Here is a 12,500-nt window from a genome sequence, read left to right as displayed (position 1 = left end):
ATCGTCATTATCATCACTATTTTCTTATCGTTCATATTCTTGTTAAGTTCTTCACCACCACCACCACCACCACCACCACCACCACCACCACCACCACCACCACCACCACAACTACCACCACCATAATCATCATCTTTTTCTTATCCCTTTGCACATGTATACATTTTTAAACCATCACTTACTCCTCTTACAATGTCTCAAGGTCAATTTATCTCTTTTCTTAACCCACTCACGTACTCCGCCTCACTTCCCCAAATTTTCTTCCGTAGAGATGCTGCCGACCTTCCTGTAACCTAACCTTGGTGTTCTTTCCTCTCTCGTTCTTGATACTTTCCTCGTGCCCTTCCTTATCGCCTTTATTGTAGTGGAGCAGAGGTGGGTGTTGTCTCCCCGAGCACCACGTGGGTTGGGGTCGTGTTGAGAGGATAAAGCTGGGCGAGTGTTAGGTGTGTGTTGTCAAGCTGAACAGAATTAGACGTCTCTTCCCCTGTTTTCGTGACTATCGTTATCTGAAGTTTTAAGGTTAAGAGAGAGGAGAAGTGTTAGGAGAAAGGGTAAGAGAGGCCTAGGCTATATAGGGCAAGTTCACTGAGTAGAACGAAAACAAATGGTATATTTCATGTTTCTTTTAGATGAAATAAAGAATGCAAAAGGGATGCATGCAGATGAATGAGTGGAAAATAAAGAAATGACTAGAAATTAAAAGTAAAACGCTAATGAGAAAGACGATAGAGATAAACGCTTAACCGATAGATGAATAGATAAATATGTGAAAAGACTGACAAATGGACAGATATAGCTTTGCACCCGGTACACTCATGGTTTATTTCACAGCTTGAGGCGCACCACACAAAGGGCGACGCTGCGGTTGTCCTTCCTTCAGCGCGGCTCTTTGGTGTGACGCTGAAGAAGGAGCAGGGTGCGTCTCTCAGCTCTATGTTTGACACTCAGGAGCTGCAGTGGAATAATATTAAACCTTGACAACGTCCACCAAAATGAAATGTATAAATAGAAAGCTTAACCCGAAGACATGTTTTAATTTATTTGTTCATTTTTGTCTTTGTAAGTAAAGGTTGTTAAGGTATTTACTAATGATACGTAATTATTTGTTTTTGTTTCAGGTAATGAATATATTGCAGAAGACCGTTGGCGACACTTTTTTTTCCTTTTTTTTTTTTTTTTTGCGTGGGTGTGTGGATGAAGTAGGAAAATTCAGGAGCAATTTGAAGGTTAAAAGATCACATGACACAAGATCACACACACACACACACACACACACACACACACACACACACACACACACACACACACACACACACACACACACACACACACACACACACACACTTGTTTCTTCTTATCAAACATCACCAAATAAGTGTCCCGGAACTCTGACCTCCACCCAGTCCGGATCGAGCTCCCTATGTATGCTGAAACACACACACACACACACACACACACACACACACACACACACACACACACCGCGTAGTGTAGTGGTTAGCACGTTCGACTCACAATCGAGAGGCCCGGGTTCGAGTCCCGGTAAGCGGCGAGGCAAATGGGCAAGCCTCTTAATGTGTGGCCTCTGATCACCTAGCAGTAAATAGGTACGGGATGTAACTCGAGGGGTTGTGGCCTCGCTTTCCCGGTGTGTGTTGTGTGTTGATGTGGTCTCAGTCCTACCCGAAGATCGGTCTATGAGCTCTGAGCTCGCTCCGTAATGGGGAAGACTGGTTGGGTGACCAGCAGGCGACCGAGGTGAATTACACACACACACACACACACACACACACACACACACACACACACACACACACACACACACACACACACAAACAACTAAGTTAAGCTTCCTCTCGATCCCCATATGTATATTTTCAGTATGTATGTACTGCAATTACTAATAAACCGTATTATTATTATTATTATTATTATTATTATTATTATTATTATTATTATTATTATTATTATTATTATTATTATTATTATTATCATTATAATAATAATAATAATAATATTATTATTATTATTATTATTATTATTATTATTATTATTATTATTATTATTATTATTATTATTATTATTATTATTATTATTATTATTATTATTATTATTATTATTATTATTATTGTTATTATTGTTATTATTATTATTGTTACACACACACACACACACACACACACACACACACACACACACACACACACACACACACACACACAATTAGAATTCCCACATCACCACAAAATAATATAAATACGTAATATATAAATGACAGTAGCATCAAATTCACAATGTGCTGAGTCCTCTCCAGCTTACAAATATATTCCTGTGCTTACGCGGCAGAAAAGATGGTACTCTGAGTACTCGGTGTCCTCTGTCTCGCTACACAGACGTCATGATGCACCGCCAGCAGTCTTCCTGGTGTTATGGTGGAATGATGGAGGTAGTGATGGTATTTCCTGCTCTTTTGTCTCATCATTACCGTCCACGTGTTATAATGTCTTGGTAAAACGATCTTGTGTGGAAAAGTAAAGTGGTTTCATCTTTCATAATGGTATGTAATGTTAGATGAATTTGTTTTATTGCTATTTTACGATGTATTAAGTTGGCGTCGACGCGATGATGCAGTTAAGAGTGAGTGATATTTATGAGTATGACTGTTAACAAGGAAGCGTGCGAGGTCTGAGGTGATGTGGGTAGGATTCCTCGTGTGTCTTCCTGCGTGAATTGCGTGAGAGTGCTGCCTTAACAACACACATCGGTCTTGTTTACCTTCGTGTCTGACAACTTTTGACCTGCCCATTAATCTCAGGAACGTATGGTTTAAATGAAATCGTGGTTTGTTTTGTTTTGTTTTTTTCTTCTCTTTCTGCGAGTCTCGGTGCCTTTCCAAGCTAAGCCACAGGTAAAGAGGAGGAAATGGAGAACGTATTTTTTGCTTGTTTGCTTATTTCTTTTCAGATAACTTAGGGTACGTGTATATGACCATAAATTTGGTACACTTGTTTTTCTCTTTCTTCCTGGTAAGTTTTTTTTTTCTGTGCCTTTCTTTCTCCCACGCATTAAAGAAATGTTGAGGGTGCATTCTTTGTATTTGTTCAATGCTTTCCACTTATTTGTCTGACTAGAATTTCGGGTTTGGTGCAATTAGCTAATACCCAACGTTCTCTTTTTTACCATTGTTTCAGGTAAGTTAGCACCGTCCTTGTGCAACTACGTGTTGAGGGAAGATGGAAGGGGTTTATACGTGTGTTGTGAAGCAGGACCCACGAGAACCTTGACATCCCTCCAGAGCTACGTTGGTCCTTACCTGCACCTGTGGACGCGGGTAACAGGTGAGCTGCGTAGTTGGTGTGACTGGCTGATTATTTATTTTTAGCATTGCAGTAGCGTGCTCGTGTGGCGCCGTGGTACTCACGATGAGACTTGTTTGTGGAGTAAGATAAGCTCCATTGTTTACTTTCTCGGAGGATTTTAGCAGTAAAGTGTCCGATGGGATTTTTAAACCAATTTTACAGTCGCCCCCTTTTTTTTTTTTTTTTTTTTTTTATTTATTTATTTTTTTTTGCTAGTTAACCCTCAAAAGTACTTCATGCTCCACACTCAACTTTAGCTGCTTTTCGTTTACAGGTGTACCTAAAAAGGAACTGGTGAGGTTATGGGGCCAAATCCACTCATACGTTTTCCAACACAAATGCTTCCTTTGTTAGCAAGCTCCCGAACAATTAGGCGACTGTGGTGTTGGTGTGGGTTTTTGTTTGGTTCTTTCGTGTCAGAATGGGTCTTAGGGTTGTTCAGTATTTTTCACAGTGATTGGTTGGTTTATGATATATATGATACATGAGGGAAGTTCAACGTGATGTCTTCGCAATTCCTGACTAGAATTAGGTAAATATGTTTTAATCTTTGGTGTTTTTGAGTCATTGTGTATATTTGGAAATTTTCAGCAGTTTCTTATTTCCTTTTTTTTTTTTTTTTTTTTTTTTTTTTTTTTGAGTGGTATTTTCCCTGTACTTTGCTGCATAAACGGTATGAATTGAACTATCTAGAGTTAAATGTGTTTTAGTCTGGTATTCTCAAATGATTGTATATATTTGGAAGTTTTAAGCAGTTTTTTCATTCATTTATTTTCATTTGGGTATTTTATTCGCGTTACTTTGCTCCAGGTATGATTAAGATTTCCGTCATATGTGTGTATGTATGTACTAAGTTTTAAGTCTGCATAGTAGTGACTCATTTTTTTTCTCTCCTTTTTACTATGTGGTTCTGTGTTACTCTTATCCGAACATGATTAGCTTTCTTACTTACTGCGCACCAGGAAATTAATATTGAACCTTCCAATGAAAACTTTATCCAGAAACGTTTGTAATTATCACTTAAACACGCACTCAGTTACATTTTTCTCCCTTTTTTTGGTGATATTTTTTATTCGTTGGAGTGTATGGAAGGAGGAAAGTTACCTGCATTTAAAAATTTAACTTTGAGTATCGTTTTGAAGGTCTCTCCTTGACTCATCTACCCGGAAAACTCTTAAGCCGTAACCTTGAGTAGCTGGTTTATAGCTGTGTCTTGCCGCCCCTACGTCACCCTCGCCCCTCTAATGCCAAAAAATCCAGTCATCTCTCCAACACTACCACAAAACTTCCCGCTCAACGACTCTTCATCACCACCACTGCCGCTTCCGTCAACGTCACCACCACCCCTTCAGCCTCTAGCCTCCACAGCTGCATTGCCGACACCACTGCCATCTTCATCACCACCACCAGAATCACCACCACTTGTCCCTTTCTCCTTCAGTACTTTTACCTCCCTCACCACAGCCGCAACCACAGCCACAGCCACTAATTCTCCCTCAAAAGCTATTCCAGAAAAGTGACCAGGTGAGCGGCAGGCGGCAGGTGGGGTCACTTAGGGGCCTGGCGGAGGGAAGGGTCTCCTACTTGACCTTGTAGGTTGACACATTCACTTCGGTTGGGCAGAAAGAAACCTTGCCACTGGGACGGAAGGGGAGGCGGAGCTGACCAAGGACGAAGAAGGCATTTTAGTCCTTGAGTTAACATTAGAGTCTTAGAAGAAAGGCAGGTAGCTAGTGACTTGCAAGCAGACAAAAAAACTGACATAGACACACGGTACGGGGCTAAGAAAATAGAGAAGTCAACAGTCAGAATAAAGTATTGAGTCAGTGTTGAAAAGACTGACTATTTATTGGTTGGTATACTTTCAGATTCAGTGAAAGAAATTAATAGCAAAGAACACTTTTTTATGGAAGAGGGGAAGCTGGCCAAGGGCAACAAAAATCATAACAAGAAAAGCCCACTTGATCGCCAGTTCCCTAAAAGATTAGTAGAGATAGCCAACAAGTAGAGTTAAACGTGTCATGATTAACGGGAAAAGAAATGGAATAAGATTGCGGTGAAATGAATGCATGTCTTTGTTGCCATTGTCACTAAGCGCCAGTTTGCTTGCACACACCAAAACATGTTTAAAGTAAAAACCACTCCTCCTACTACACAAGGTGAACTGAGGCTTACCAAATCCTCACATAAGAGGCAAACGGTCATTACATCACATGAGGAGGTAAAAACAGTTTGGCCCTTTATTAAACAGTTACTCACTTTCCAAACTCGTCCGGTGCGAGAAACAACAAGCAAGGGCATATGAATCCCCTCCTCCTCCTCCTCCTCCTCCTCCTCCACGAGGCAGGGGCAGCTGAGGTCATGTTTCTCAGTACAGGGGCCTCACCAGGGACTCCCATGTCAGTGAAGTTTATGGAGTACAATGTAATCTTTGACCTTCAGAAAAATTTAGATAAGGAATTTCTCTCAAAAGCAAGATGACCACTTTCTCTCTCCATCTGGCTGTAATTGAAGGAAGTCTGCCTCGGGAACATACAACATGGTGTCCTTTCAGTGTCACATCAAATAGTTGTTCTTTTTATTACTGAACAATAATAGGTTTGCCATTTTTGCCTAAGTGGCTTGAACTGTCTGGAACACGAAATCTATATTGGTGTCACTTGGTATATGAGTGCATTATATACCAGAAGTCATAATTTTGCCCTTTTCACTGGTGAATATGTTAACTCACATTTCATTTCTCAGATGCTTCAACAATTAGAAAGTCACTCAGTAATTTAGATACAAGTTCATAAAAAATTAAAAACTTAACCTCTATACCACTCAAGACCCACCTCAGTAATTCCTATGACCTCAGTAAAAAGCCAGTTCTCGAAAGTATTAGACGTTCTCGTATGAGAAATGTGGTCCAGCCGTCGTCCACGTGGAACGCTGGCTTAAATTGCGTGAGAATAAGCGCATGAAGGGGAAACTCAACACCATTATGAAATCCTTGCAACGGCTGGATCTCGCATTATCCGGGTCTCAAGGCGGCAGCCGGCGGGCATCCCTTCACACCTCACGGAAATGACAGTAAGGTGACTCACTTAACATTGCGGTCCTTTAGATGAAGCAAGAATAGCAGTGTGACCTTGTTTCCTAAGATGTGTGTGTGTGTGTGTGTGTGTGTGTGTGTGTGTGTGTGTGTGTGTGTGTGTGTGTGTGTGTGTGTGTGTGTGTGTGTGTGTGTGTGTGTGTGTGTGTGTGTGTGTGTGTGTGTGTGTGTCTGTCTGTCTGTCTGTCTGTCTGTCTGTCTGTCTGTGTGTGTGTGTGTGTGTGTGTGTGTGTGTGTGTGTGTGTGTGTGTGTGTGTGTGTGTGTGTTGGAAGGGAAGAGCAGGGAGAGACTGCCTGTGTGATGTGCAAATACGGGAACGAAGCACCAAGAAGCCACTACACCGTTGTCCCTCCGCTTGCCTGGAGTGGTGTCTCAGGGTCTCCACTGGCAATACACATCACGCTGTTGGTGCGAAAGTCACTCTTCCTGTCTGTGTCTGAGGGCTCTTCTCTGCCACTTGAGGCCTCGCCGCCGCTTCTACCTCATTACTTGACACCTTTATGAAAACAACACTCATCCTCTCTTCCTATTATGGGAATGCAGCTACGTATGTCTTCCTCGTCCTTCTCTTCCTCGTATGTCTGTCTCTCCAGCGGTCATCCTCCTCCTACACCCCTTTCCTACTCGTATGCGAAAACCACACACTTGTAAAGCATCACAAGACACACTCGGCCTTGCGTTGTGTTGGTGTTCCTTCAGCCGCCCAAGTCCCACACACTGCCCACACAGGTTATCTTCCTCCTCCTCCTCCTCCTCCTCCTCCTCCTCCTCCTCCTCCTCCTCCTCCTCCTCCTCCTTCCTACGCACCCTCTTACTCGTTCAGCTGCAGACGAGCGCTGCTTCTAAAGTGACCTTCAAATCTACTTGAATCTTAATATTGTTGTGAGACGGACCTCCTCGTGTCTTGACATCCGCATACTCACTTCATCGAAGCAGCAGCTGATTACGTAGCTATGTGCGCAGTTCTATTGAAGTCGAAAGGAAAAAAAAATGAGCAATGAGGAAAGAATGCAGAAGAGTTACACTGGAATCATAACGCAACGCATCGAACTTTCCCATCAGCTAGCAAGTCACGCCGCGAAGTGCACCGCTAGCCCATCCCAGTGTCCCGGTAAAGCAAGATCCGGTATCCTGACCAGTATTTTTTGAGATGCAAGTAAGGAGGAAGCAGGGGAGGTGAGCACAAGGGCGCGGCCGTAAGGAGTACAACTAGGTGGCAGGTTCAGTGTCTCCATCTGTCTATCCCGACGTCCTGACCTCGTTTCGTCTGTATCTCAGAGGGAAGAGCTGTTGTGAGGCTAGGGAGGGTTTGTCTTGGTTCTAGATTAGTAGTGGTGAAAGTAGCAGTAGTAGTAGTGGTAGTAGTAGTAGTTTATTTAGAATACCATATGATTCTGTGTAGTTTTGTGACTGATCTCTTTAAACCAGTAACTTGAGTATTGTATCCACTAAAGTCCCCATTTGAGAAGTCCTAAGTTTTATAACCCAATTTAACCCCTTCAATACTGGGACACATTTTTACCTCGAGATTTGTGTACGATTTGACCATTTTATTGACATAAGGAAGGGTCTATGGGGGCCAGAAGATTAATGGCCACAGTCTTCACTATTCTAATGCCCGACATGAGTTTTTGAAGCTGTATAATATCACCAAATAGTAAGCAAAATGAATATGGAAACGCGTCACGGTACTGAAGGGATTAAAATGCACTACTTTCATAACCACTGAGATCCCATCCAAACTGCAACGGTTAGCGAGAACATCAATAGCACCAATCATCGTAATCACAGTAACAATGACACCTATAAAACGTTATAAAATCTCTAGGTCACTTTCTTCTTCCTTGCATCTAGTGAACAAGGACACGACCCTTTCCCGCCCACGTGCCCTTCCTTGAGATAGATAGAGAAAGGGAGGGAAGGAGAGGATGATGGGTGGAATGGTTTAGGGTTGAAGACACGCCTAAAGCTGTGACGGCATCCGGGAACAGGGCAGCGATGAGTCAGGGCGTGTCGTGGGTGGCGGGACGGGCGGGCGAAGCACAGGTTGGCGGGGCTTTGAGCAGATGAAGACAGTCAGGGATGAAGGCATTGCAGGCAGTGTGGCCATATGAGGCTGTGATGCTCGAGCTCCTTGTTAAATTAAGTTTTGTTGGTAATTCTTTGGTTTGATATTTTTCCGGTTTTTTTTTTCTTTTATTATGCTTTCTCTTTTTTTTCTTTCTTTTTCCTCTTTTCTATTCGGTGCTCTTATCTGTCTTAAATTTTTTCTTTTCTTTTCTTTTGTTCGTTTCTATTTTTTTTTATTTTATTTCTTTGTTTCTTTTTTTTTTCTTTTTTGTTTATTCTTCTCTTTCTTTTCTTACTTATTTCTGTTTCTCTCAGTATAACTTTCTTTTACTGTTTTTATGTATTTCATTCCTCTTTTATCATATCCTTTGTGTTGTAGACTGTTCTAGCAGGAACACACACACACACACACACACACACACACACACACACACACACACACACACACACACACACACACACACACACACACACACACACACACACACACACACACACACACACACACACACACACACACACACACACACACACACACACACACACACACACACACACACACACACACACACACACACACACACACACACACACACAGAGAGAGAGAGAGAGAGAGAGAGAGTACTGCTGGCCTTCAACTCCTGGCAGGCTTCAAGGTCAAAGTTCCCCATACCTTTGCTATGATAAGTTCAGTGGACTAACATGGCTCAGTAGATAATCCCTAATTGTCTCCGCCCGACCGTGGAATTTGTCGTGATTGTACTGAATGTAAATGATATGAAAGAAAGGGATTCAGTAAATGATACGAGAGAAAGGGAGAGAGAGAGATTTAAACATTTCAGTTATTTATATACGTCAGCATTTTTCCACATTCCACTTTTTATCTTGTATTCCTTATTATTTCGTCGCTTTTGTTTTCCAATGCCTTTAGTGAGATACAATGGAAGTGATCAGTGACTGCAAAGAGGCCGAAATGTTTCCAGCTGAAGGTTAACAAGGATTATCCAACACTGAACAGGAAGGCATCGCTAGGACATGACTATTTATCTCGCTAGCTTAGGAAAAAAAAGTCCTAAAGAAAATTTGTCGTATAATTACAATACACATTTTTTTTTGTTTATGTACATTAGTAAACAGAATAAAATGCATATAAGAAAACAAATCTGAGAGCAAATAATTCTGTCATTTTATCGTTTAACTGAACCAAGACTGAAGGGAACTAAGTGTGGAGAAGCCTTAGTTTCCACTTTGAATTAGACATCGTAACTTTTCGCATCCTCTTAATGGCAACGATTGTTGCTTCTCTTTGTTCTTCACCGTCTTCCCTTGTATACAGTGTGGCCAGGGAAAGCAATTCTTCTAAGACCAAACCATTTCACCATTCCAAAAAACATTCAAGCCTCACCACAAGAAAACGTGCAATCCTAGCATCACACACGCAGGCGCCTCCACAACACCCACGCAACATCACAGCAACACACACTGCATATCTTATTTCTCTTTTGGCAGTGTCCTGTTGCCCACCTGGAATCCCCGATCACTTGCCTAACGTGGAATCCCCTCCCCATTGTTGGAAAACCCTAGTAGTGTAGGAGCACCCTGTGGTATCCATGCTATTAACCCGCTGTCATATACCTCACGCCTGATAACATGCACCTCGCTCCCTTTTCTTTGCCTCTCCCTGGACTCTGCTCACGAGGCTCGAGGTACGTAACGCAGCGGGCAGTCTGGATAGAGTAGACAATTATATGCATTCCAACAGCAAGGTCATACGGGGCTTTGTATTACCTTAAATCATCCTTAATTGCCTTCCCAAGTAATCACCGGGGGTTTTGAGGTTCAACGCGAGAGGATGGTTAAGAAAGAGGAACACAACCACTGTCTTTTAGGTGGTTAAAGTTTACGTGGGGTGGATGTGCCCTTCTCCTTTCTCTCTCGGTGTCCTTACTCGTGTTCTTTGTTAGCGACTGGTTAATGTATTAGTGTGTGGTGAAGCGAAGGATAAGGAGAGGGACTGAGGGAGGGAAGGAATGACACGTGCTGGATGTGGGAAGGATATGGCAGGAAGAGGAGAGCTGAGCGAAGAAGCAAGGAGGATAGGCGGTAAAGGAGGGGCGGGGCGTATGTACACTACTGAGAGAGAGAGAGAGAGAGAGAGAGAGAGAGAGAGAGAGAGAGAGAGAGAGAGAGAGAGAGAGAGAGAGAGAGAGAGAGAGAGAGAGAGAGAGAGAGAGAGAGAGAGAGAGAGAGAGAGAGGAGGAAGGAGCGTGCGGAAAGGGAAGGTGGGAAGGGCAGGGCTGGAAAGGCGCGGCGGGTGCCCTAGCTGGTAATCACGAGGGACGCAAGTCTGGGTTTATGGGCGGCCTTCGGTGGCGGCTGTGGCTGTTGAGGCGAGGATGGAGGGGTGGTAGGGTGGTGGTTGCGGTCACTGCCTCGAGGAAACAGTCTGTGGGATACATGCAAAACACACACACACACACACACACACACACACACACACACACACACACACACACACACACACACACACACACACACACACACACACACACACACACACACACTCCACTATGCCTCTCAGATCTACTTAGTCCCCCACACTCACCTTGCCCAGACTGTAAATCACTTGTTAGCTGGACTAGAAATATTAAACGACCGCCCGTGGTCCTACTAGCAAGGGAAGTCACGACATTAACCCCGAGACCTTTGATGTGAGGACACGGAAATGCCAGAACGCGGCTACTCCGGGTGGCGACGACGACGACGGTGGCAGCGGAGGCGGCGGCGGCAGCAGTGACGAGACGCGATGATCGTGATGAGGAAGAGATGTTTTTTATTTTTTTTTTTTCAAGAAGACATAATTATTCTCCATAAACATCTTCACAACTGTGTTTTTTTTAATGTCGACGCCATGTGACAAGCAGAAAACTGAAGGCCAGAAAGTGGTTCCTGCAGGAATTTTCAACATGAGCAAGTTAATTTTTGCTCAATGCTGCATGGTGTTACTCTTCCGTTTGATGAGTGGGAAGGAGAAAGAAGAGAATGATAAGAAGGACGAGGATGACAGCAAGAAGAATGAAGCAAGGGGGGACGATACCCTACATCCGCTTCCTGCCGAGGAACACCAATCATCTCTGTACCACGTCGACAAAGAGCAGCAAGACCGCTAAGTGACGCTTGGACACACCACCTGCCTAGAGGAAGTGGTGAGCAGCACCTGGCAATGTTGTATGTCACTCCCAGCAGTATGAGAGGGACAATTAACACTCAAGGGCGTGGAACTTTCTTCCCTTGTCTCAGTAGTCTTTAGTTAACTGGATTATCTCCCCGAAGGTCACGAAGCAACGCCCTTGAGGTGGCATGTGGCGGGTGGACTCATCCCTCGCCTGGGGCACCGCAATGACTGGCTGGCGGCGGGGTGGTGGCTGGGCGAGGGCGTGGATGGGGAGAGGGGAGCAACCTTGTATCGTCTTCCCCTCCCCGCTGTCTGGGCCTCTCACGGAACTCATTCGTCAATTTCTATACGTACATGGGACCTTTAATTACGCCTCTCAGTGTGAGGAATATGTGGATCTTTTTCCTGTTAGTGTGTGTGTGTGTGTGTGTGTGTGTGTGTGTGTGTGTGTGTGTGTGTGTGTGTGTGTGTGTGTGTGTGTGTGTGAAAGGGGTCGCAGACGAATAGACAGATAAATATTCTGATGGACAAGAGACAGAACAAAAGGTATAACAATAAAGATGCAGTTTCTCTCTCTCTCTCTCTCTCTCTCTCTCTCTCTCTCTCTCTCTCTCTCTCTCTCTCTCTCTCTCTCTCTCTCTCTCTCTCTCTCTCTCTCTCTCTCTCTCTCTCTCTCTCTCTCTCTCTCTCTCTCTCTCTCTCTCTCTCTCTCATCCACTCTTCCCGGCGGTCATCTTCACCCTCTTTGCCCCTCGCCTGCCGGGAGGTCTCGGGGCTCCTGGCGAGGTCGACCACTTT

The sequence above is a fragment of the Portunus trituberculatus genome, chromosome 42, assembly GCF_017591435.1.
Source record: "Portunus trituberculatus isolate SZX2019 chromosome 42, ASM1759143v1, whole genome shotgun sequence".
Classification (NCBI taxonomy): Eukaryota; Metazoa; Arthropoda; class Malacostraca; order Decapoda; family Portunidae; genus Portunus; species Portunus trituberculatus.
Note: the sequence above shows the minus strand (reverse complement) of the source record.